The sequence below is a fragment of the Hylobates moloch genome, unplaced genomic scaffold (genome assembly GCF_009828535.3).
Source record: "Hylobates moloch isolate HMO894 unplaced genomic scaffold, HMol_V3 SCAFFOLD_6, whole genome shotgun sequence".
NCBI lineage: Eukaryota > Metazoa > Chordata > Mammalia > Primates > Hylobatidae > Hylobates > Hylobates moloch.
In genome coordinates, this window is record NW_026652281.1 from 20,187,837 (window position 1) to 20,215,779 (window position 27,943).

Sequence of the window (27,943 nt, forward strand, 5' to 3'; positions counted from 1 at the left end):
AGCCTTTTAAGAAGTTAGCCCATGAGGGCTAATTCTTGAAAAAGTAAACGTTTCTTTCTGAAGTATTCTCTGCTGCCTCTCTGGCTGATGTGTTACATATTCACTTAAGTGATTTTTGTTATATTTTCTGTTAATTAAGTTAAAATGTATTCTGTGCCTAAATAATCCATTCACTATGACTTTAGAATTGTAATTGCAGGTGTTGGGGATAAGAAAGTGGAATTGAACTAATTTTATCTTTGTTCACAGAAGGTAGTTGATATGGTTTGGGTCTGCATCCCCACCCAAATCTCATGTCAAATTGTAATCTCCAGTGCTGGAAGAGGGGCCTTGTGGGAAGTGATTAGATCATGGGGGCAGATTTCCTCCTTGCTGTTCTCGTGATAGTGCGTGAGTTCTCATGAGATCTCGTTTTTTGAAAGTGTGTAGCTCTTCCCCCTTCTCCCTCTCTTTCTCCTGCTCTGGCCAGGTGCCTGCTTCCTGTTCACCTTCCACCATGATTGTATGTTTCCTGAGGCTTCTCTAGCCATGCTTCCTGTACTGCCTGCAGAACCGTAAGCCAATAAAATAAAACTTCTTTTCTTTATATATTACCCAGTCTCAGGTAGGTCTTTATAGCAATGTGAAAATGGATTAATACAGGAGTCAGTAGCAGTAGCCTAAAGAAATAGTTTTAAAATAGCCAAGAGTATACTTTACTACTCCTATGGAAAGATAAGACAGCAAAATATTTGAAAGACTGGAGAACAAGACATTTTAGGTACTAAATCATGTTATAAAGCTAAAATATTTAAATTACTATTAACCAGCAGGTAAATAGCCCAATGAAACACAATAGAAATTTCAGTAAAAGTTGAATTTATGACATTTAAATCATTAAGGGAAAAGATCAAATATGCAATGAATCATGTTGAGATGACAGGGTATTATTTGAAAAAGATAAATTCGGATCTATATGTCACATCTTATAACAAGATAAATTTTAAATGAATCAAAGATACAAATATCTATACAATTTTGTAGAAAATATTATGTATACAAAAGAAAGTGATACTAAAAATAATTGAGTATTTTTATATAGTTTTAGACCTGAGAAAGCATATTTCAGTGTGTAGCCCACTTAAAAGTTATAGAGAAATAGATTAATAAATTCAACCACATAAAATAAAATAAATTACATGGCAATAAAAGAAAAAAAATTTACTAACCAGAAAAAAAGACAAATGCTAAACTGGGAAAAGCATTTGTAACTCATAACACATAGAAAGACAAATTTTTCTAATGCAAAGAGATTCCACAAATCAATAAGAAAATATCCAATAAAATGTTCAAGGATATGAATTGACTATTGATGGCAAGTGAAATACCAGTGACTCACAAAAACATATTTATCCTTATTTATATAAGCAGAGTGTATTTAGAATAAGAGAGTGTAATGTAAAACTGTGAGACACTATTTTTTACTTCTAAATGTTGATAAAATAAAAATTCTAATGGGTATTGTTGAGGGTGTTAAGAAATAGACACTCTCACAAATTCCTGATAAGAGTATAAAAGTGCCCTATATAGAGGGAAATTTAGAAATATCTATCAAAATTACAAATATCCATACTATAATATTTAAGCATTTAATATTAATCACTTAGTTTTAATTCTAAAAAGTTGTTTTGTCTATACTCATAATCAAGAAATGATGGATTTTAATAAGGTTATTCCTTCTGTCATTTTTTTGTAATAGCAAAATATAGTAGACATATACAGGATAGTGGACTGATTCAATTAAAAACATGCACACAGTGGGAAACTGTTCATCCTTACAAAAGATAGCAGACACTTTATATATTGATATAAACGTATGTTGAAAGTATATTGTTACATGACAAAGGCAATTTGTAAACATTTTCACAAAAAATATTAAAAAATATGTATGTGTATGTGTGTGTGTTAATGCATAGAATGTCCATGGAAGGACTAGAAAGTCTGTAGCGTTGAATATTCTTGGGGGTGAAATTGTCTGGCTTGGAAAACGGAATGGAGAGGAGATTTCACATTGAGTGCCCTAACCTAAGTTTTTGACTTTGAACCATGTAAATGTATTACCTATTCAAAAAATTTAAAACAGAGAGTAAGGTTGGGGGTGGGAAGACCCATTTATTTGGCAGTTTTTTTCTTGAGCCCTCAATGACTTTCCATCCAGAACTCTTTGTCTGGATGGAACAATGTATACAAAGCTGTTGGAGCCTCTGTCACAGGGCATTGCAACCTTTATGCCCTAGAACAGTAGGTACATCTGTGGCACATTATATGCTGCGAGTAGGCAGTATATGCACATCTAAAGCTTACTGAATGTGGGATGAAAATATGGGACCTTTTCACTTACCATAAAACTATTACTTTTATAAATCAATAAAAGTTTGAGTGTCAAATGAAATGTGTTTTTGATTTTAATGATCCTCCCATTAATTGCTGTCAGAGAAAAATCTCATTAAAATACATTTAGTGACTTGAAGTAGAAGTAAAGCAGACATTAAGGGACAGATCAAAGATGGTTATTACAATGAAGCTGATTATAATATGCTTTTGGAAAAAATACGAGATTTAAATGGGTAAATGTAGCCAGGCACGGTGGCACACACACGTAATCCCAGCACTTTGGGAGGCTAAGGCAGGCAGATCACTTGAGGCCCAGAAGTTTGAGACCAGCCTGGCCAACATGGTGAAACCCCGTCTCTACTAAAAATACAATAATTAGCCAGATGTAGTGGTGTGTGCGTGTGGTCCCCGCTACTCGGGAGGCTTGAGGCATTAGGATCACCTAAGCCCAAGAGGCAGAGGTTGCAGTTACCTGGGATCATGCCACTGCACTCCAGCCTGTAGTAGTCATATTATGAAGAAAAGAGATGTTGTTAAGTCATTTTTAAACAAAAAGCTAATAAAATCCTGGTCACCAACTGCAAATAAACTACATGGCCTACTGAAATTAAGACTTTCAAAACAGAAAAACACATCAATTTCTTCTTCTTTTAATATGATGCTTTCATTTATTTCTTTCAGCATTTCTCCTTTCTATCTATCTATCCATACATACATACTATTAATCTATCTATTTATCTATCTAGACTACTCTGTCTATATATGGTGCTCCCCCTTTCTCTTTCAGGTGCATAATATTGTGTTACTCATAGTATTTGATTAATGATTCTTATTATTATTGATCCGTGACCTACTTTTGCTTTGCTATTATAATGTAATAAGCACCCATGAAACCACCAAAACCAAAAGCTAGGACCATGACCATAACCTGCATCTACCCATGGTGGTTATGAGGCCCCCATATAACCATCACTTTGTATAGGAATCTCACATTTTCTTGTTAATTTTTAGATAATTTTATTAAATCTAGAGATAGTCCATTCATCATCATAATCATTATTGCAGTTGTTAAACATTGCAAAAGAGTTTTAATGCTGTGTGGAATTTAACTTTTTCACTTCATATTATAATGATATGATTGATCTATGTAATTGCATGCTTCTCTAATGCATTCTTTAGAGTGGGATGCAATATTCCATTATGTAGCTATACCATAGTGTGTTTGTCAGCTTTCCCATTGATGGGCATTTGTTTCCCAATTTCTTTTCATTGTGAATAGTATTCAACATACTTTCAGGTACATAGACTCTGTACAGTGTTGTACCAGGTATCTTCTTCAAAGTAGACTATGAACTCCACCCTGGAGCCAGTCATTTGGATTTTCCCAAGGAGTATGTCTGTCCTGTCTTTTGATTTCTTCATTACCAAAAGGTGACTCATTCACATTTCTATCACGAGAGATCTCTGTGTGAGCAGCTTAGGTCATAGCAGTGTTAGCATGCTGGAGCCTTGTTTTGGCTTACTGTTGCTGGGTGCCTGATTGAGGAACAAAGAGCTTGATATTCCCTGCAGTTAGGGTGAGTGACCTACATCTCTACCTCAGCCCAGGACCGTGTGTCTCCCAGTCCTCCGCCCAGATTGGTGGAGGAATAACTGCCAAGGGATTCTGCCCTGGCTTAAAGGACTTTGTCTTCTGGATTACTTTTTATGTCTCTTCCATGAGGCACTGGGCACATTGTTGAGATTAGGAAATCATACAGTAGAAACGAAGATACTGCAAATATTTCCATACTTTTTTTTTTTTTCTTTAGTGGAGCTACTGGGTTTAAGAATCAAAGCCTTTTTTGACTTTTTCTTATTTGTGCTAAGCAAAAACGACATCACTCAGGGTTACTGTTTTCCTCTCTTTCTCCATGTAAAATAGACAATTACTCGTAATCCAGTGAAAGTTCTTTGCACTAAGGAATCTACTTTTTATGATACATTTATGTTAGGAGGCAGAGCATAGGGTAGTTTGGAAATTAGTGCAGAGTCATTTGGAGAATATATATTAAGAGTTAAAATATGAAATGGAAATTTGAAGTATGATGCTTTTATAAACTGTTTGGAAAGGGCATACTAGCAGTGATATTTTTAGTGTGATTTTTAGAAGCCCATGCTGTGCTTCATAATGGAAACGTCACATCCAAGAAAGTGAGACCAGCAGGGAGGAGTGATAGGAACTCCAGAGGGGCAGCCAAACAGCAGCTCAGAGCTGACATACGAGGCAAAATGAGCACTTAGCACCTCCTAGCATATTTATCACAAGTTGCCAATCTAAACTATTTGAGTTTCTTCCCACAAATGGCGTGCACCAGTAAAACACATGTGTTAAGCAACTTGGACAGCACCTTGACAGTATTAGTTAACTAACAGCAATATTTCATGGGGAATTACTGAAGTGATGTCACTCCTTTAATTTCAACCTAAACAAAACTGTTTACATGGAAAGTTGCACGCATAGGTTTCTATAAAAGTCTAGACCAGAAGGAGTTCTTTATTTGAGGCACAGTGGGTAACATCATTGTCATGAACATGAAATCTGTGAAAAAATACAGATTCCAAAAGAAAATTATTCAGCAAAAGGTAATCTTTGGCATGTGAAGACAGGCTTTGATCTGGATTGTGAATCTGGAGCAAAGTTTGAAATATCCAGATAACATGTTAACTTTTTAAAAATCTATTTTATTTTCAAACATTTTTATTCCAGTAACGAGGAAAATTATAGAGAAAAATGACAATTTAAGTTTTCAGTGAAATTAAGGAAATAAATTTGGGGAGGGAAGAGAACATTTGGGACCCAAATGTCCATCTGTGCTCCTACTGCACCCCATATGAATTGTGTCATCTCAAGGAAATTAATGCCTGTATCTTTACAATAGGAATAATAATGGTCTTATCTGCTTAAGGTTTTTATGCATAACATATAAAGCATTTGACACTTTGGGTCTTTGTTAAAGACAAGGATAGCAAATAAATTAATTGTGAAAGAGTTCTGATGTGTCATTTCAATGATGACTTTTAGTACAGTTTCTAATAAATAAATTCTTTAAAAAAGCTAACAAAAATATTGAAAATAACACGGTTGACCTACTAGAGCATATATTTGCCTAGTCTGTTGAAAGTATTAACAGGCAATGAAATGACCCCAAGTCTATCATGAGATGAGAAAATGTGGAACTAGGGTATCCATTAATTCCTGACTGGTCTCAACCTGTTTTTAGTCTTCTGCTCCAGTTCCACCTAAATTACAGCAATGGAGAGTTAAGACCCAGAGGGCTTGATTTATTTAACATAAGACAGTGGTCAGGAAATTGCACTTTGGTGGATTCAGGAAAAATTTCCCAAATGTTGAGAACCAATGTTGTTTCCCCAGTGCCATTGTATGTTTAAATTCTCTTTGAAAAATTATGAAAAAAAAGCATGGTAAAGTAATTCACATGATTCTTGCAATTCAGTGTCTGCTAAAGATGACTGGAAAAATTGAGAGCCTCCAAGACGTCTTTCTCAGAGACATAAAATTAGATATGTGTTAATGATAGGAAAACCTATTCTACCCTGAATGAAAGGATCAGATGAACATTTTGTTGAATTTTGCCATTAGAGGAAAAAGGTATCTGAAATGTTACCTCCCTTTCACTTACTAAAAAATTGCTCAATAAATTTTTATTTTGCTTAACATATAATAGCCATTTCATAGTAGAAATGAAAAAACAATAATTCAGGCCAAAATAAAATGCAAGTTCTGTAATATTCATATGTATCTTTATATTCTGTTGACAAAATGAGGAAAGAAGGAGAGGGATAGGGAAGAAGGGTAGGAGGAAGAGAGAGAGGGAGAGAGAGAGAACCTTTCTCCATCTCAGAAATTACCTTGGCTCAGTGCCTGAAAGAAATTAGTCTACTCTAAAGAAATCCTGCTGTAGTCAAATAAAAATGTAACAAAACTTGAAATGTAATACCTAGATCCAGGACTGCAGTTCTCGCCAGTGCTGTCACTTACTGCCCATATATATGTGTGTGTGTGTGTGTGTGTGTGTATATATATATATATATATATATTTTATTCACTGCCAGCCATTGAAAAATGTATGAAGGTCTGGAGAAAAGTGTTATGGGCTGCCATTTCTTTTAGATGCATCCTTGGGAGTATATTATGGCAGGATGTAAATAAGCAAAGCTGTGATAATGCTTGAATTATCTTTCTTTCTTGGTCCCAGACTAAATTCCCTTATCTTAATGCAAACTTTTCTTATTTTAATATAGTGTTTCTCATCCATAATTTGCCTTTACTGGATTTTAGTACAAATAATTATAAGGATAATATGAAGGATTCTGAGAATTTTATTTCTAGTCACCTGCTCTATTGGTCGCAAGGTTAGGTAAATAGTTTCTCCATGTGCCAGTAGTTGTTTTACCTGCTTCCAGAAGACAGCTATTTAAAGAGCCCTTATTTCAGAAGACACAAAATCAATATAAATAAGCAAATTTAGTTATAGTATGAGAAGGTTTCTTTTAATGTCATACAGATATTGAGTGAGTTGCTATGTTTTTATGTAAGCTTTGATTTTCCTAGAGGGCTGTGGTTTCGTATTTTACATATTACTGTGTATTTTATAGTTTAATTATGAAACTATCTGAGGTATATTTTTGTCCCAGTCTAGCAGCAGCTAACATAGCACAAATGAAGGGTTGGGTTGCAGGTTTGTGCCTTTTGGTGACTGGCAGAGGAGAATTTGGGCATTATTAACCAACAGCTGTATGCTATCAAATTAAATTTTGCATGGCTTGATTTAACTAGCCATATAGCTGATGCCAATCTGAAGCTTAAACATATTCTTCAGTTATAGGTTTCATCTTCCAAATTCTCAGAAATGCTACCGGGACTATGTGACTATAAATCAAAGCTTCGCTTTTCCCATTAGTAATAGAGTATTGTAATAATCTATTATGTTTTATTACATAGAAGAAAATTGCTTTTTGTGTTGTTCTTACCTGTTTTAAGGATTATAGTAAAAACCTCTTATGTTGCAAAATCAGTATTAAGTATTTGAACGTTATAACAAGTTTGTAAAAGAGAGGATCGTAAAAATGGTTTATCTTTTAGTACTGCAGTCTACCTTCAAACTTGTATGTTGACCATTATTTTCCAATCCTCTGATAGAGGAAGTAGGCCTTCTTTTAGAAAGTGGTTTCCCAAATAAGTTCCTGACCTGCCATTGTTGTGTAAACCTCACCCAAATGCTCTGATTTCCAGTTTCATTTCTTTAAATTGGAGCAAACCCCTAACGTCTTTTTTTTTAAGGCACCTGATATGGTTTGGCTGTGTCTCCACCCAAATCTCATCATGAATTTTAATCCCCATAATCTCCACATGTTGAAGGAAGGACTTGGTGGGAGGTGATTGGATCATGGGGGTGGTTTCCACCCTGCTGTTCTCGTGATAGTGAGTGAGTTCTCATGAGATCTGGTGATTTTATAATCCCTGCTCTTGCTCAGTCTCAGGCTTACTCTCCTGCTGCCATGTAAAATGTGCCTCTTCTCCTTCCGCCATGATTGTAAGTTTCCTGAGGTCTCCACAGCCATACAGAACTATGAGTCAATTAAACCTCTTTTCTTTATAAATTACCCAGTCTCAGGCAGCTTTTTATAGCAGTATGAAAACAGACTAATACAACACCCTAAATGCAGGTCAAAATAAAATACTAGTTTTATTAAAACTTTTTTTTATCACTTGTGACTATTAAAATAAAATTTATTTGTCCACAGACCACCTAAAATCATCTAGCCAGTCACTAAATGCAGTCTTTCTAGATCCGAACACTAAATGCAGTTCTTCTAGATCAGGGCTTGGCAAACTTTTCTGTGAAGAGCCAGATAGTAAATATTGTAGGCTTTGCAGGTCATGCTGTCTTTGTCACAAATAGACAGCTCTGCCAGTGTAGTGCAAAATCCGCCATAGACAGTAAAAACGAATGAGTGAGGCTGTGTTCCAGTAAAACTTTACATACAAAAACAGGCAGTGGACTGTAGTTTGCCAACTCCTGTTCTTGATTTCACTATTCTTACTCTGTATTTCAAATGGTGTCAATTTTACTTAATTTTACCACTATTTTCTTAGTGACGGGCTAGTTGATTTTAAGTGGCCCATGGACAAATGGGTTTTATTTTAATACTAATAAGCTATAAGAAAAGAATTTAAGAAAAAATACAACCAGTGCATCAATACTATGTGTTTATGAATGTTATTCCTGAAAATATTATTGATTATCCCAAAGTTCATATTAAATTTTTTAAATAAGTATACATGTAGAAATATATTAAGAGAGATGTAATTTAAATGATTCAGGGTATTACAATAGGTATGGAGGTGAAGTTTTAAATGATTGGAGTTTGGGACATGCTATTGTAAGATTTATCATTATCATCATTATTATTACAGTAGTCCCCTTATCTGCAGTTTCACTTTCTACGGTTTCAGATACCTGCTGTCCACTACAGTCCAAAAATCTTAACGGTGAATTCCAGAAATAATCCATATGTTTTAATGCATGCCATTCTCAGTAAGCTAGTAACATCTCGTGCTGGAGACATGCATCATCCATTCGTCCAGCATATCCATTCTGCAGACACTCCTTGTGTAGGAATCACTTAGTAGCTGCCTCAGTTGTCAGATTCACTGTCACAGTATCTTAGCGCTTGTATTCAAGTGACCCTTATTTTACTTAATAATGCCCCAAAGTGCTACAGTAGTGATGGTAATGATTCAGATATACCAAAGAGAGACTGTAAGGTGCCCCCATTTAAATGAAAAGATGAAAGCTCTTGACTTAATAAGGCAAAAAAATCATATACTAAAGTTACTAAGCTCTACAGTAAGAATAGATTTTTTATCTGTGTAATTTCGAAGAGGGAAGAAGAAATTTGTGCTGGTTTTGCTGTTGTACCTCAAACTGCAAAAGTTATGGCCACAGTACATGTTAAGCACTTAGTTAAAAATGGAAAAAGCACGAAATTTGTGGGTAGAAGATGTGAACAGAAATGTGTTCCTGATTGACAGCAATCAGGTTCAGTACCATGCATGGTTTCAGGCATCCATTGAGGGTCATGGAACATATTTCCCAGAGGAGAGACTGCTGTATTAGAAAGCGATTTTAATTCTTAAAGTGTTGCCAAACAGGAACTCAGTATCTTAATATTTTTACCAGAAAGTTCCAAAGGGAAAGGAATGGCCCACTAAGATAACAATAAATTTGGCTCTACTGTTTTTGTTTGTAGATCTACCTTACTTATTCCCAACTATCACCTCCGATTTTTTCTACTCTTCGTTATATTACTTCTCTTTCTAATCTTGTGTACTATTGTCTAGACTGCTGTTAAAACCCGGGCATTCCTGAAATTAGAAGACTTGAAATTCTCTCAACATTATCCAAATCATTTCAGATTGTTCTATGTTTATGAGTTTGTCTACCTGTATACTACATGGGATATGAGTCATTGTGGCACTTGAAAAGAAGTGCATGCTATTGCAATCAGTATTTTGTGTTATTTATGTATTTATTTATTTATTTATTTAATTTATTTATTTATTTTTGAGACAGGGTTTCACTCTGTCGCCCAGACTGGAGTGCATTGTTGCTGGTGCGATCTCGGCTCACTGCAACCTCCGCCTCCCAGGCTCAAGCGATTCTCCTGCCTCAGCCTCCCGAATAGCTGGGATTATAGGCCTGTGCCACCACACCTGGCTAATCTTTGTATTTTTAGTAGAGACAGGGTTTCACCACATTGGTGAGGCTGGTCTTGAACTCCTGACCTCAAATGATCCACTCGCCTCGGCCTCCCAAAGTGCTGAGATTACAAGCGTGAGCCACCTCACTGGCCTGTATTTTATTTTTTCAATATGATTTTGCAAGAGAAAACATAAGCAACTACTGCTATAGGCTTAGACATAAATAGGTTCTGTTTTAAACACGAACGTGAACAAGAAAGAAAGTGCTTTAAACATAATGCTGTGTTTGAAATATGGATGTAAAACATAAGTAAGCCAAATATAACAAAAAAGTAAAGACTTAAATTTTAAATAGAACAATAAATGTACAATAATACAACGTAAGAGAATTCTTTTATGTTCAAAATCCAGAAATTATAAAAGAAAATAAATGATATATTCAACTACATAAGTTTTAAAAAGATGAAAAATGAGAAAACTTCTACTGGCAAAGACATCAAAAAGAATGTCAAAATAAAAATGCCAAAGAAAAAATATTTGCAAGTAATATTGAAGGCAAATGGCTAAATTAAAGGCAAACCCCTAGAAATAGGTAAAGAAAATGGCTAACACTTAATAGAAAAATAACTAAAATATTAGAAGGTAACTCACAGGAAAGGAAATGCAAGAATAAAAAAAAGTGCTTTAAATGATATGTGAAAAAAGTCTCAGAGGTTGCTTTCTTGTTTTGTTGAATTCTAAGTACAACAGATTTGTAGTCCTTGAAGATGTTTTGTAACAGAAAACTTGAAATTTGCAAAAGAAAAAAAGTTCTCATTTATGCTGTAGTGAAACCATACTGTAAAAATTTAATTGTAGGCTTAGAAATTAATTCAGCTTAATAAACTCATAGCAGATCATCTTTCACAAATTATCATAATTTTTTCATATATTATGAAATAACAATTTCATAAATTATCATAATTTTTCTCCCACATGGAATGTTTTTCTTAATTTACTATGATAGAAAAAATATTTCTCATAATTAACAAGTAAAGCAAAACAGGAAGTATAGTATCCTGGCATTAATGTGAAATTTGATTGTACATTTTAAAATATTTCTTCTGGATCTTCATTTTCCTTGTTTCAAGGTGGAAGATTGTTATTTTGATGTTTTTTTCCACAAAGTATAACGTTGCGTTGTGTATAGATCCTTTATGCTAGTAGATATAAACACTATTTGCAGTGGCTAGTTAATTAAATATTAATATTTCTACCTGGAATTTAAAAATGGTGTGGATTTCATGAATGAAATATATTCTCAAATCTGTTCCTCTTTAAGAAGATAATTAAAATTTCATTTGTGGTTTTTTTAGGAATACTGCTATACTGTAAGCCATTGTCTTCAGTATTTGTATAGCCAGTGGGCAGTAGGAGTTGGAGGAGGGAGAACAGAAGTGACGAAAGGAAGGGGAAGACTGTTTTGCCTTTAGTGGCCCATCGCTCACCCCCAAGCTGTGTAAAAAGAGAATGCTTAAGGAGATTGAAGAGAACGGTATTGGGGATCTTTTTTGAAAAGTGTCATCCATGAACTAGAGTGTGGGAGAGGGAGAAGGTAAGGAGTACAGCCTGACTCACACCTGGAAAGGCTGTTCTGCGTTTCCAGAGTTTGAAAGGCAGAGGACATGTGAGTTTCCCATCTGCCAGGTGAGGGCCTCACAGAAAAGAGATGAGTTGAATTGTTGTGAGAGGGGCTCTGTCCATGCAACTACCCGGAGGGTGGCTGATCCCAGCATGAGGATAAGCTGTCAGGAACCTGGGGCCGATGAGAGTGGCCAGGTAGAGGAGTTATTATCCCTGGAATCATCCGTGAGAGGTGAGAGACCTTAGGGTTAGGAGGATTCTCAAAATATTAATAAACACACTAGGCTTTGGACCTGCCACACCCAGGTGGCACTGATACCAGAATCACTCATACAAAAATATATTTACAGAGTTCTGTCACTCTTTTAGACCCTGGGAATAGAGTAATGAACAAAACAGATCAAAATCTTTGCTTTCATAAAGGCTACATTACAGAGGCAAGAGACAGACAGTTAACAACTAAAGTCTGTGCTATGTCAGAAAGAAAATAAAACAGGATGAGAGCCTATAAAATGCTAATGTGGTGTGGAATTTTAAACAGGCAACCAGGGAAAGTCAGTGACATGGCCTTATTTCAGCCAGGGCTGAATTCCTGATGGGGGCCAGCAAGTGCAGTGCCGCTGAGGTAGAGGCACCCCTGAGGTATCTGGGGGACGACATTAGGAGTCCAGTGTGCTTGGAGCCGAGTACTAACGAGGAGACTAATTAGTAAGAGATGGGTTTAGAGATGTAGTCCAGGGCCACATGGGGAGGGGCTTTGCCAGCCACGGTGCATACTTTGGACTTTAGTTTGAATTCTCAAGGATGGGAGCCATTAGAGCTTTTCAGTTAAGAACTATAATATTCTGACCCTCATTCTGGAAGGTTTATTCCAGCTGCTGGGTGGTAACAAGATAATCAGGGAACAAGCAGGGAAGCATGGAGACCACTTGGAGGGCTCCTGCAATAATCTAAGTGAGACTTGATGGTAGCTTGGACCTGGGGTTTTTGTGGTAAAAGTGATGAGAAGTGGTTGAATTCCAGATGTATTTTGAAGGCTGAGCCAGCAGAATCTGTTGACAGATCAGTTGTGGGGTAGGAGAGGAAAAGAATTGAGTAATTTCAAAGTTTGTAGAACTAAAGGTTGAAATTGCCATTAACTGAGATGGAGAACATCTGTGGGGAGAACATAGCGAGGAGAAAAGTTATCAGGAATGTTTACCGAACCGAACTTGGGTTCACCTGCCCAATGCAGGTAAGCCAAACGCTGGCATCGAGATTGCAGCAAAAGAAAATGAGGCATTTATTGCAGGGTGCCCAGCAGGGAGAATCAGACAGCTCGTGCTTCAGACCCGAACTCTTCAATGGCTTATAGGTAAGGATTTCTAAAGGCAGGAAAGCAGAAGTTACAGGTAAAGTCATAAGTCAATACATGGAGGTTATACATTGGTTTGACTGAAAGAGGCTGGGTATCTTGAACCAGGGGCTTACAGACCATAGATAGAGTCAAATATTTTCCAGTTTGCAATTGGTTAATAAAGAGCAGCTTTATTTAAAATTTTGAAATCAGCAGAAAAGAATGTTAGCTCTGGCATGGGGGCGTGGCTTTCTCCAGGTCCCTCAAGAAGAACTTTAGAACAAAGAATGGCGGTAGGAGTTCAGTCCTCAGTTCCCCCTGGTCTGAGGTGTATGTGCCAGCAGATCCTTTTGGTGGGGGTCAGGGTTTCTGAAAAACAACTCAGGGATATATTGCTAAGGTGCTATATTTAGTTTCTGTAGAGAACAAAAATCTCATTATTCTAACTTCCTTGGTTATTGTTTAAAGCTACTATTACCTTCCTGCTTATTAAGTTGCTCATTTACTTCTCAGGACTAGCTATGTGCCTGGACTTTCTCTCAAAGGAACTCAAGATTATCTTTTATTTCCATGCTTGGTGGGGCAGTGGCAGGGGGGTGGGCAGAAGCTCAGGTCCCTACGAGGGGTCCTTCCTCCATCTCAGGAGCTCAGTTTTAGAGGGTTAATTTGAGACATCTGTTAGACATTTAGATAGATATCTGTAATTGCATATATGAATCAAGTTCAAAGGGAAGGTCAAGGTTGGCAATATAAATTTGGAAGTCTTCAACTTAGAGTTGGTCTTTAAAGCCATGAGACTGGATAGTTAGTCAGGGTAGGCATTTTGATAGGCAAGTCCAAGTGCTGAGCCCTAGAACATTTCAACATTTAGAGGTGCAGGAGATGAGAAAGCACCAACAAAGGAGACTGGGAAGGAAAAGTCCAGGAGATTATAGCTCCATAATCAAGAACGATCTTTGTTCCTAGTACCTGTCCTCTCACGTCCTTACTGCAACCTTGAAAGTGTTCATAGTAGTTACCAGCTAGAAAGAAAGGACTAGAAAGACAGAAGAAAGAAGACACCATGCCCCTTCATTACTGAGGGCTTCTGAGCCTGGGGGATGCTCACCCTAGGAAGAAGGGAAGCTTTAACTGAATGAAAGATTAGACCGTTAGATTTGAGTGGACATTTTGTTTATCTGAAGGGCATTGGAAAACCTGTGTGAACTGCATGAGATTTCCTAGGGTCAAGAAAGAACTGGTCAAGAGAGAATATGCAAAACGACAGTGGGAGAAATAGTTGCCTTCTGCTTGCACTCTAGCAGTTTCAAATACCCATTTACCATATATTCTCTCAGTTGACATGAAACTATTCAAAACACTTTCAGCTTCATGACTTATCGTCCTAAATCTACAGGCAAAAGTTTAACTTTTGCATAAATCATCAAACAGCAGGTGCTCTGAGTAACTTAAGGAAAAGGGAATTTCAAATATGAAGGTTTTCAAAGTCTCGGTGAAGATCTCTGAACTGTGTGGGTGCACTTGAGAATTGTCCAGATGTGTAATGTGAATGTGTCTGTGCTATGTTAGCACAGTTAGAGTGTGGTCCTAATGAGGTTCAGCCACAGAATTGGTAGTCTCCCCATTCAGCTATTTTGAATTTGTCGTTTTGCATAGAGAATGCTAGTGAATGGCTTGTTGGGTTTATGTAATTCCATCACCCCACTGAGAAGATCAAAGTGTGTGGTTTACAGGCAAAGCATTAGGAGTGACTTCTCCCTACTCACACCTTCACATGTACAGTACCTACTTTATGCATATACACAGATAGGTCTATGTAGTTCAATGTATGTGCAGCTACTTTTTAAATTTAAATAGGGTACATATGAATGTAACCTGTCAAGAGAATAAGAAAATCAACCAATAATAAGGAAATTCAACTCTACGAATTTGAAGATTAACATTCTTTATAAAAATTGCACATGTATGTGTCTCAGTGAATGAGGGTACCATTTTCATTGAGTTTCTTTCTTTTTATGGTAATAAGTATGACAAACACAGAGGCTAATGCTCATTTATATGATAATTCTATAGTGGAATGTAGGATGGATTTCTTTTCCATTTGGTGCCATTTATTTAGAAGATACAAAATAAATGATTTTTAGATGCATCCTCAGAGTACTGATAAAAGATCAATACTTCTTAAATTAATGTTCTTACTGCATTATGCCAAAATTCGTTTTAAAATCCTCAGGATTTTATGATAACACCTTCATGTACTGATGCTTAATGGGAAAATATTAAATTTTCCCTGTTAAATACTACATTCCAAATTCTAAATTCTTGGCAGCTTTGCCAAGTTCAAATAAGTATAGTAAATTTAACTTTGGAATTTCCTGACTTTTGCATTGCTGAAATTTTAGATTTTGCCCAACATTAAGAGTCTTTCAACTTAAATTCCCTTTATTTAAAATGTTTAGGGCAATTGTGAAAAGTGAGGAAGACTGGATGAAAGAAATTTTCTGGAGGACATGGTTTTCACAGCTTGTCACTTAATTTTTAAAAAATATTCCCCTGCAAAGCTTAGTGTCATCATGTTAAGTCTTCAGTATTTTAAAACATAAATAACTTGATCTCACTTGTCTTAAAGGTCTATGTTTTAAGTTTGAAGTTTGTCCTAATGTGTCTTAAATTGGGACTAACAAAAGGTGACGAAATACTTCCACTTGAGTAAATTACCTCCCCCCGAAAAAGACAGAGGGACAGTGAGAAAAAAGAAAAGAAAAAGGAAAAGAGAGAAAGAAAAACTACTGCTGGCAAACAGCTATGCCTTCCAAGAAATATTTGCTTTGGAATGCAGACCAAATATTTAAACTCATATTGTTTGACTATGTTATCAATAACTTTTATGTATTTTGAAATAGAGATAGCTTTCAGACTGTTATAATATTAAAAAGCACTGTGATGGAGCTGCCTCTTGCCACCATTATTACTTCATGCCTGAGTTACTGCGAATTAGTGTTTAGAAAGATGCAGTATTGATTTCAGGCCAAAAGGGAACCTTTCATTACTTTGCTGCAGTAGTAGCCTTTCAAAAATGCAATTATTCAGCCTAAGTGAACAAAAAGCTCTTAATTAAAAAGTTCCCTTAGTTCCTATTAATGTTAATAAAGACTATTTTCAATGTATTTCTTTAGACTAATAACAATAGAAAAGAGGGACAAGAAAGAATATATATTGTACTATAGTAAAATCCTGAAATAATGCAAAAATAGTGATATAATGTGACAGACCACAGGCTTTCATCCTCTGCATAACCCTTGGTGTTTTCCATCATTCTAAAAAATATCCTTCCCTTTCTATCTTCTCCTTGGGTAACTGCCCTCGCTTTTCCTTCTTGTTCACATCAAACTTTGGAATTATCCCTAATCATTCTCTGTTTTCTTTCTTCTGATTTACTCCCGAACCCGTTCTAATCTAGGGATTATTCTCACCAGTCAAGTGAAACTAATTTAACCGATGTCACTAGATGGACCTTTTGCATTTTTTATCTTACTGAAACATCCCTGCGGAACAATCATCTGTAAGTAGTTGGCTCCCAAAACTACAATACAGCTTTCTTTTCTGAGTTCCCTACCTTTGTATGGAGCTGCCTGCCAGGCACGTGTACTTTAAACATCCCACAATTATCTCAAACTGAACATACACAGACCGAGTCTTCAGCTACACTACACCCACCCCACATATACCTTATCATCATTTCTCACATTCATCATGACAGTGATTGGCACAATTATTCGTTCTGTTTCCTAAGTTATAAACCTGGGTACAAATCACCCATTTTATCATCAAGACATTTAGGTGGAGTCTAAATATATTTTGGATTCATCCACTTCCCTGCCTTTGTCATTATCGTCTCTCTTCTAGATTTCTGAAACTGCTTTCCTTCAGGACTCCTATCTCCTGCATGTTCCACTGCAATCCTTTCTCTACACGGGAGCACAACTACCTTTCTAGATCACAAGTTTGGTCATGTCACTTTCCTATGTGGATCTCCCGTTCTCAGGATAAAGTTCCTGCCTGATCATTCTGTTTACCTCTCTAGCCTAACTTTCTAGATCACAAGTTTGGTCATGTCACTTTCCTATGTGAATCTCCCGTTCTCAGGATAAAGTTCCTGCCTGATCATTCTGTTTACCTCTCTAGCCTAACTTCTTTCCACACATTCTGATTCAGACACAGGTAGATTTATTTAGTTCCTTCAATAAATTATGCTCTCTCTTGCCTTGTGATATGGTTTGGCTGTGTCCCCACCTGAATCTCACCTTGAGTTGCAATAATCCCTATTTGTTGTGGGAGGGACCTGGTGGGAGGTAATTGAATCATGGTGGTGGGTTTTCTCAAGCTGTTCTTCTGATAGTCAATAAGTCTTATGAGATCTGATGGTTTGATAAAGGGGAGTTCCCTTACACATGCTCTCTTGCCTGCTATCATGTAAGATGTGACTTTGCTCCTCCTTTGTCTTCTGCCATAATTGGGAGGCCTCCCCAGCCATGTGGAACTGTGAGTTCACTAAACCTCTTTTCTTTATAAATTACCCAGTCTCAGGTATTCCTTTATTAGCAGTGTGAGAACAGACTAATACACCTGGCCTTTGTGAGTGCTCTTCCCTCTGCCTGGAGAAGAATATTCCATTTGATTTTCATGGCCTGTTTATCTGTTTCAATTTAACTGTCACTTTCCCAGGGAAGTCTTTCCTGGCCCCTTTTTCTTCTGCATTCTCTCACTACCTTTCACTATTTCTGCTGTAGAATTTGTCTCACCATATTGTCATCAGGTATAATCTCAGTCTCTTGGCCACCACTGACGGCTTCTGGAGAAGGGGTCCAAGTAGTTTCAGCTTAGCTCACTGTTTTTCAATACTATTTGTGGTCCAAAGAAATATTTATCTTTTATTTTGAAACCAGCTGCATCTTTTTTTGTTTTTCTCTTTTTATATGTCATCTGTCAGTGCTATGTGTTTGGAAAAAAAGGATAGTACCAAAGCTTTTTGACTGGAAGTCAAAATCTGCATGTTTAATAAGCTGTTCATGTGATTCTTACACACAGTAAAGTTTTGTAACATCTGTACTCTATTTTACTCTCTTGAGAAGAGTAAAAGATATCTGACATGAACTTACTCAACTTCAGTTCTATTACTACATACTCATTTTCCATTTCCCCTGTCTTTGATGAAGTGTCTTCACATTTTTCCAGAGCAAAATGTTCCAGCTCTGCACATTAATTCCATCACCTTTCTGTACTCCTTTTAACTCTTGCCATTAATTAGCTCATTTTCTAGTTGGGATCTCTTCTCTTTCCTGACTCTTCCTCTTTACCTACAAACCCATCCTAAAACACATTAACCATAAAACCATTCTTTCATCTCTTTAGTCACCTCTCACTATACTATTTCTTGCTGCCTTTCTTCATGGCAAATTTTCCCAAAAGCTTAGTGTATACCAGTTATCTCAAGTTTCTACTTATTTCTTATCCTTTTGTAAAATTGCTCGTGTTCCCCAGAATCCCTCATTGCATTTGGTGTTCTTGCTTATTCTGTTTCTTCTTAATTATTTTTCCTCAACATACTAGTTTCTTTTTGCTGTTGTAACATGTTGCCACAAACTTTGTGGCTTAAAACAACAGATTTATTATCTTACAGTTCTAGAGATCAGAAGTCAGAATGGTCTAACCAAGCCCAAATCAAGGTGTTGGCAGGATTACACTCCTTTTGAAGTGTCTAGGGCACAATCCTTTTTTTGCCTTTTCAAGTTTCCAGAGGCTACCCTCATTCCCTGGCTTGTGGCCTCTTCCATCTTTAAAGCCAGTAGTGTAGCATCTTCAAATCTGTCTCTGAATCTGACACTCTATTTCTTTGTTCTACTGATAAGGATTCTTGTAATTACATTGGACAGAGGACCAGATAATCTAGGATAATCTTTGCATCTCAAGATCAGCTGATTAACAACCATAATTCTCTTTGTCATGCAAGCTCACATACTGATCGTTTCTAAATATGATATTATTGGGTGGCTGCTATTCTGCCTACTGCTATTGACTTCCTTAAAACGTAATAGCTTTTCAATAATACTGGTGACTCTGTTTACCTTTTCTTTATCTTCACTTGCTTCTCTTCTTTCAAATGAATATATCCTCTTAGGACTTATCTTTAACATTTTTCTTCTCATGTGATCTCTTCATTTTATATTATTCATCTCAACTGATTTTATCCACATTGATGATTTCAACTGTCTATACCCATAGATTCCAATCACCTTGCAAAGACTTACTCTAGACAGTGAACAGTTTTTAGATATTAGTAACTCAAATTGTTAATCATGAAGCCATGAATTTTCCCAGAATATATTTTTTACTTTACTGATTTTATTAATGTTAGCTCAATAATGAAACTTATTGCCATTTTCCCTTATTCTTGCTTTTACTTTCAGGATATTTTTTCATGTATTCTTTTATTTCCCAGTCCCACCTTCATTAGCTGGAATTGAGACTATGCCATCATCTCTGCTGTCCCTGACCCATTTCTACGTCAGCTCTGATCATCTTTATCGACATTGGTAGAAATCTTTGCCTAAAGTGAAGTTCTGATCACTCTCCTTGCCTGCTTAATGATTCAGTCACTCCTCATTGCCTACAATGCAAGGACAGATTACTGAAAATGGCATTCTAGGCCTGTCACTTAACTTTCTAGTTTTATTGTTTTCTAAGTAAATGCCCTCAGGTCATGGGAAGCTGCCCATTTCTCATCCATGCCTTATAATTGGCTACCTCCATACTTTAGCTAGAGTATTTTCATTGTCTGGAAGAACTCCCTCCTGTCTTCCTTGCGTGCCAAAGTTCCACCCCATTCTTTAGGAGCCTTTATCAATCAATGACTATGTCTGCCAAGAACTTTTGCCGATTCTCATGGTTGAATTGAGATAACATGTTGTTAATCTTCTTTGATGGAATAAATTATAATGTGCCTTGTTTCACATTTAGGTATTTGGTATGTGGCAAATCAAAGGCCTTTTTAATTAGCGATTACTTAATGAGTTCATGAATGAATAGTATATGCCCAGTCAGTATCTGTTTATTTGATTTCTTAAGAGAAGTTGAGAGTTTTAAAGAATGAATAGCATAATTTTCATTAACTATTGTTTCTTTTTATTTCAAACAAAATATTTATTTAAGAGATATACCCATTTATGGCCATTATTTATCATCAGTAAGCTAAATTTTCAATGTGTTTAAATTTCAGTCTGATTCAACCCTTTTCTATAAAAAATACCTTTGATCAATGTATATACTAGAGCTAAAGCAAAATTTGTTTATTGAAGCTGAAGGTAAAACAATGATAATTCAGAAATTTCATAACTATCCTTGCCAGCTTTGATGTATACTTTTATGCTGTGTGGAAAAAAAATCAAAAGAAGATCCTGGGGATTATGTTTGCCCCCCTTCCCACAAACAAATTATCTATTAGAGGAAAAAGTTTTTATGTTAAGTGGCTGATCTGGAAAAGTTAGTATGCCAGCTTTCTTGGTTACAATAAGAATGTAATAAGTAAGATCTCTTCCAATGGCTAATGGTTCGTATTAAATTAGAAAACCTGAATTCAGTTAAAAAGAACATGGAATGGGAAGACAGGGCTTCCAGAATGGTGATATAAGCACCTTGGTAGACTCTCTCCCAAGTAAAATAAGAATTTAACTCATGAAATACATTTTTTAAAAAATACCAACAATATAAAGTCTCTGAAAATTCAAGAAAAAAATCCGGCCCCATATAGAAAAGACTATACATCATTGTCAATTATCAAATTTAGCCCCATATAAAAAGAAGTATACATCAGCCAGGTGCAGTGGCTCATGCCTGTAATCTCAGCACTTTGGGAGGCCAAGGCAGGCAGATCACCTGAGGTTGGGAGTTTGAGACCAGCCTGACCAACGTGGAGAAACCTCATCTCTACTAAAAAGACAAAATTAGCCAGGCTTGGTGGTGCATGCCTGTAATCCAAGCTACTTGGGAGGCTGAGGCAGAAGAATTGCTTGAACCTGGGAAGCGGAGGTTGTGGTGAGCCGAGATCGTGCCATTGCACTACGGCCTGGGCAACAAGAGCGAAACTCTTGTCTCAGAAAAAAAATTATACATCATTATCAATTGAGATTTATATCAGGAATGCCAGATTGGTTCATCATCTGAAAATTAATTGATGTAATGTATTATTTAAATAAAAGACAAAAGCCATGATCACCTCAATATATGCAAAAAACCAAAAGCATTTGAAAAAAGCCAATACCCTTGTATTATAAAAATAATCAGAAAATTAAGAATAGAAAGAAAAAAATAAGAATAGAAAGGAACTTACTCAACTTGATAGAGAGCATCTACGAAAAACTACAACTAACATCATACTTAATGTTGAAAGAATTAATGCTTTCCCTAAGACTGGGCACAAGACAGATGTCTACTCTCACCATTTCTCTTCAACATTGTACTACAGGTTCTAGCCAAGGCAATTATGCAGTTAGGTAAATAAAAGTTACCCAGACTGGAAAAAAAGAAGTAAGACTATCTCTATTTGTAGATGACACGTGTTTAGTGGACAAGGTAACAACTGAAGTGAATAAGGAATACACTAAAGTGGCTATGGTGTACTCTAAAAGCTATTAGAACCAATGAATGATTTAAGCAAAGTTGCAATTGTACAAGATCAATATACAAAAATGAATTTTATTTTTATACAAAGAATAAATAGCTTAGGAATAAATTTAACAGAGAAAGTGCTGGATTTGTACACTGAAAACTGTAAAGCCTTGTTAAATTAAGAATGATCTAAATAAACAGAAATATACACCATGCTTACAGATTGAAAAACTTAATATTGTTAAGATGGCAGTACTCACCAAATCGATCTATAAATGCAACACAATCCCTGTCAAAATTGAAGCTTGCTTTTTTGCAGAAATTGAAGAACTAATCCTAAAGTTCATATGGATGCAAAATACACATTTTTCATACCAGCACATGGAACATTCTCCAGGATAGAGAATATAGGTCACAGAACAAGTCTCAACAAATTTTTTTAAAAATCAAAATCACGATAGACTGGATTAAGAAAATGTGGCACATATACACCATGAAATACTATGCAGCCATAAAAAATGATGAGGTCATGTCCTTTGTAGGGACATGGATGAAACTGGAAAACATCATTCTCAGTAAACTATCGCAAGGACAAAAAACCAAACACTGCATGTTCTCACTCATAGGTGGGAATTGAACAGTGAGAACTCATGGACACAGGAAGGGGAACATCACACTCCAGGGACTGTTGTGGGGTGGGGGGAGGGGGGAGGGACAGCATTAGGAGATATACCTAATGCTAAATGACGAGTTAAAGGGTGCAGCAAACCAACATGGCACATGGATACATATGTAACAAACCTGCACATTGTGCACATGTACCCTAAAACCTAAAGTATAATAATAAAAAAAAAATCAAAATCATACCACATATCTTCTCAGATCACAATAGAATAAAACAAGAAATCAATAAGAAGAGAAACATTGAAAAATGTACAAATACATGGAAATTCAACAACATGCTCCTAAATGACCATTGAAGAATGAAATCAGCGGGTCAATGAAGAAAGGAATAAGGAAATTTTAAAAATGTCTTGAAACAAATGAAAATGGAAACACAACATACCAAAACCTATGTTATACAACAAAAGTAATGCTAAGAGGGAATTTTGTAGCAATAAATACCTGGGTCAGAAAAAGTACAAAGATTTTAAGTAAAACAATTAACGATGCACCTCAAGGAACTAGAAAAGCAAGAACAAACCAAACCCAAAATTAGTGGAAGGAAAGAAATAAAGATCAGAGCAAAACTAAGCAAAATAGAGACTGAAAAAACAAAATACAAAGGATCAACAATATGAAAAGTTAGTTTTTCTGAAAAGATAAACATGATTGATAAACCACTAGAGTAATCAATAAGAAGGAGAGATGACTAACAAAATTAGTTGAGATGACTGACTAAACAAAATTAGAAATGAAAAAGGAGACATAACAACTGATACCACAGAAATGCCAAAGATTATTAAAGACTATTATAATCAATTATACACTAACAAACTGGAAAGTCTAGAAGAAATAGATAAATCTGTGGACACATACAGCCTACCAAGATTGAATCAGGAAGAAATTGAAAACCAGAACAAGCCAATATAAGCAGTGAGACTTAATCAGTAATAAAACATCTCCCAACAAAGAAAAGCCCAGGATTGGATGTATGCACTGCCAAATTCTACCAAAATTATAAAGAAAAACTAACTCCAACTCTCCTCAAACTATTCCCAAAAATTGAAAAGGAAAGTACTGTCCTTAATTCTACAAAACCAGACAAGGACAAAACAACAACAAAAAACTATAGACCAATATTCCTGATGAACATAGACATAGAGGTCTCCAACAAAAATAGTAGCAAACTGAATCCAACAGCACATCAGAAAGACAACACACCACAATCAAATGAGATTTATCCCAGAGACACGAGGATAGTTCAACATATGCAGGAAAAGCATTTGATAAAATCCATCATCCCTTCATGAAAAATCCCTCCACAAACTATGCATAGAAGGAACATACCTCGACATTAAAAATGCCATGTATGAGACACTCACAGCTAACACCATTCTGAATGGGGAAAAGCTGAAAGCCTTTCCTCGAAGAACTGAAATAAGACAATGATGCCTACTTTCACCATTTATATTCAACAGACTACAGAAGTCCTAGCCAGAGCAATCAGACAAGAGAAAGAAATGAAAAGCATACAAATTAGAAAAGAGGAAATAAAATTGTCTCTCTTTGTAGATGACATAATCTTATATTTAGAAATCCTAAAAATTGCACCCAAACCTCTTAGATCTGATAAATAAATTCAGTAAATTTTCAGGATAAAAAAATCAACGTACAAAATCAGTAGCATTTCTATATACCAATAATGAAATAGGTAAAAAAAAAAAAAAAGAACTCAAAAGGCAATTCTATTTACCATAGCTGCAAAAACAATAATAAAATACCTAAGAATAAATTTAACTAAGGAGGTGAATTCTTCCGTAAGGAAAATTGCAAAACACTTATGAAAGAAATTGAAGAGGACACAAACAAATGGAAAGACATTCCATGCTTATAGATCAGAAGAATTAATATCATTAAAATGATTATATTACCCAAAACAATCTACAGATTCAGTGCAATCCCTATCAAAATATGAATGTCATTTTTCACAGAATTAGAAAAAACAATCCTAAAATTCACATAGAATCAATGGAGGCATCACACTAACCTGACTTCAAAAATATATTACAAGGCTGTAGTAACTAAAACAGCACGATACTTGCATAAAAACAGATGCTAGACCAGTGGAACAGAATAGAGAACCCAGAAATAAATCCACCTATTTAGAGTCAACTGATTTTCACCAAAGGTGCCAAAACAACATTGAGGAATGGACATCCTTTTCAATAAATGGTGCTGGGAAAACTGGATATCTATATGCAGAAGAATGGACCCCTATCTCTCACCATATACAACAATTAGCTCAAGATGGATTAAAGACGTAAACATAAGACCCAAAACTGTAAAGCTACTAGAAGAAGGCATATGGGAAACACTCCAGGACATTGTCTCGGCAAGAATTTTATGACTACGACTCAAAAGCACAGGCAACAAAAACAAAAATTGACAAATGGGACTCTATTAAACTAAAAAGCTTCTGAACAGTGAAGGAAACAATCCACAGAGTGAAGAGTCAGTCCTGTTAAATTGGATAAAATATTTGCAAACTATGGGGTCGGGCGCAGTGGCTCACGCCTGTAATCCCAACACTTTGGGAGGCTGAGGCGGGCAGATCATCTGAAGTCAGGAGTTTGAGACCAGCCTGTTCAACATGGAGAAACCCCGTCTTTACTAAAAATACAAAATTAGCTGGGTGTGATGGCACATGCCTGTAATCCCAGCTACTTGGGAGGCTGAAACAGGAGAATTGCTTGAACCAAGAGGTAGAGGTTGTGGTGAGCCGAGATTGCTCCATTGCATTCCAGCCTGGGCGGCAAGAGCAAAACTCTGTCTAAAAAAAAAAATGTGCAAACTATGGACATTTCTCAGAAGAAGTCATGCAAATGGTCAAGAGATACGTGAAAAAATGCTCAGTATTACTAATCATGAGAGACACGCAAATCAAAATTACAATAAGATATCATCTTATTCCAGTTAAAATCACTATTATTAAAAAGACAGAAAATAACATGCTGGTAAGGATGTGGAGAAAAGGGAACTCATACACTGTTGGTGGTAATGTAAACTAGTACAACCAATACAGAAAACAGTATGGATATTTCTCAAAAAGTTACAAATAAAACTGCCATGTGATGCAGCAATTCCACTACATAGCATTTATTCAAAGGAAATTATTATATCAAAGGGACACCTGCACCCTCATGTTTATAGCAGCACTTTTCACTATAGCAAAGATATGGAATCAACCTAAGCATTCATCACTGGATGACTGGATTAAAAAAATGTGACATATATACACAATGAAATACTACTTGGTTATAAAAAAGAATAAAATACTGTCAATTGCAGCAACATGGGTGGAACTGGAGGGTATTTATGTTAAGTGAAATGAGTTCAGAAGATAAAGACAAGTATTTCATAGTCTCACTCATATGTTTGTAAAAATTGATCTCATGCAGTGAGAGAGTAGAGTAAGAGTTACCAAAGGTTGGGAAGGGTGTTTGGCCATAGTGGAGGATGAAGAGAAGTTACTTAATGCATACAAACATACAGTTAGGTAGAAGGAATAAGTTCCAGTGTTTGATAACAGAGTAGAGTGACTATAGTTAACAACAAGGTATTTTATATTTCAAAATAACTAGAAGAGAGGACTTGAAATATTTTTACCACATAGAAATCATAGTCAAGATGTGAGGGATACCCTAAATGCCCTGACTTGATCATTACACATTCTGTGCGTGTAACTAAATGCCACGTGTCCCATAAAAATGTATAAATGTTATATTTTAATGAAAAACTTTTTTAAAAAGTTTACATGGAAATTCATAGGCAAATCATGTAACATGTGGGACATATGTAAAGAATTTTTATAACTCATTCGTTAAAAACGTAAGTAACTTAATTAAAAACTGGGCAAAGGAATTGAACAGATATTTCTCCAAAGACAATATGCAAAAGGCAAATAAGGACACGAAAATGTGCTCATCATTATTAATCATCAGGCAAATGCAAACCAAGTTATAATGTGATGCCACTTCACACCTACAAGCAAAAAAAAAAAAAGTAGATAGTGAAGGTGAGGATGTGGTGTGTATGAGGGAATCCCTCATACACTGCTAGTGGGGATGTAAATTATTGCAACTGCTTTGGAAAACAGTTTGTCAGTTCCTCAACAAGTTAAACATAGAATTACTGTATGACTCAGCAATTCCACTTCTAGGTATGTATCTAAGATAAATGAAAACATATGTCTACACAAAATGAAAACCTGAATGTTCATGGCAACTTTATTTATAATAGCCAAAAAATAGGAAATGGAAATAACCCAAGTATTCATTGACTGATAAATGGATAAACTGTGGTATATCCATACAACAGAATATTATTTAGCAATGAAAAGGAATGAAGTGCTGATACATGCCCCAACATGAATGAGCCTTGAAAACATAAACTAAGTGAAAGAAGCCAGACACAAAGGACCACATATTTTATGATTCTATTTATATGAAAAGTCCAGAATAAACAAATGTATAGAGACAGAAATGAGATCAGTGGTTGCATAGGGCTTGGAGAGGAATAGGAGGAATGATTGCTAATAGGCTGGAATTTCCTTGTGGGGGATGAAAATGTTCTGAAATCAGGTTGTAGTTATGGCTGCACAACCTTGTGACTATACTAAAATCATTTGAGTTTTACACTTTAAATGTGTGAATTGTATGGCATGTGAATCATGTCTCAGTAAAGCTGTTTATAAGTATGCAATGAAATTCTGAGTACAGTTGATACACACCATGCTTTTGAAATCTGAAAAGAGGAAGGCAGACATCAATTTTCCATTGCAATTTATAATATTGATATTGCGTGTTGTCTTTAGAAAAGCTGGAAATAGGCATCAAATTATTGCACTTAACACTTCAATCATGAATTTTCCTAATGTCAAACAGTATATGAATAAGTAGAAGTTCAGTGTATGCAAAAATATGCTTACTTTTTTCTGTATCAAAAAGATATTATACAGAATATTCCAAATATGTATAGTTCTTGGCATCAATGGAAACAAAATGTTCTAAGTACACGTTTTTAAAACAAAATTTCTTGTTTTATTTGTACTAAGTTTGTGTAACATAATTGCTAATGGACGGCTTTTTTTCTGTGACATGTACCTATAAGAAGGGACAGTCGCTCTAGGGCGTTGTTCTTAGAATTCCGTGATATCTGAGATCACGTTATCACTACTTATCAAATTATTCATTATATTCTGTTTAGTGTAAGATTTACAGGAAATGTTGGTTGACAAATGAGGTTATGTGGTTTGGCAGTCAGAAATCTGTCAGATGGTTTTGTTTAGGTTGGATTTCCTTTTTTAAAAAACCTGTGTTCAGAGTCTTCACATTACCGGAGACTTCCCAGTCTTTCTTTTTTTGCCCTTTGAAGTCACACTTGACAATCCCCCTGTTTTCACAGTGTTCTTCCTTAGCCTCCATTCTTCACATTCTTCCTCCTTCCTCCGTGATCCT

The 27,943-nt window shown here is 35.8% G+C and overlaps 1 protein-coding gene across 1 annotated transcript in view; it reads left to right on the plus strand.

The window, feature by feature from the left end:
- FBN2 (fibrillin 2) overlaps positions 1–27,943 on the plus strand; it is a 280,529-nt gene that overhangs the window by 95,396 nt on the left and 157,190 nt on the right. The gene's annotated exons all lie outside the window — the stretch shown is intronic.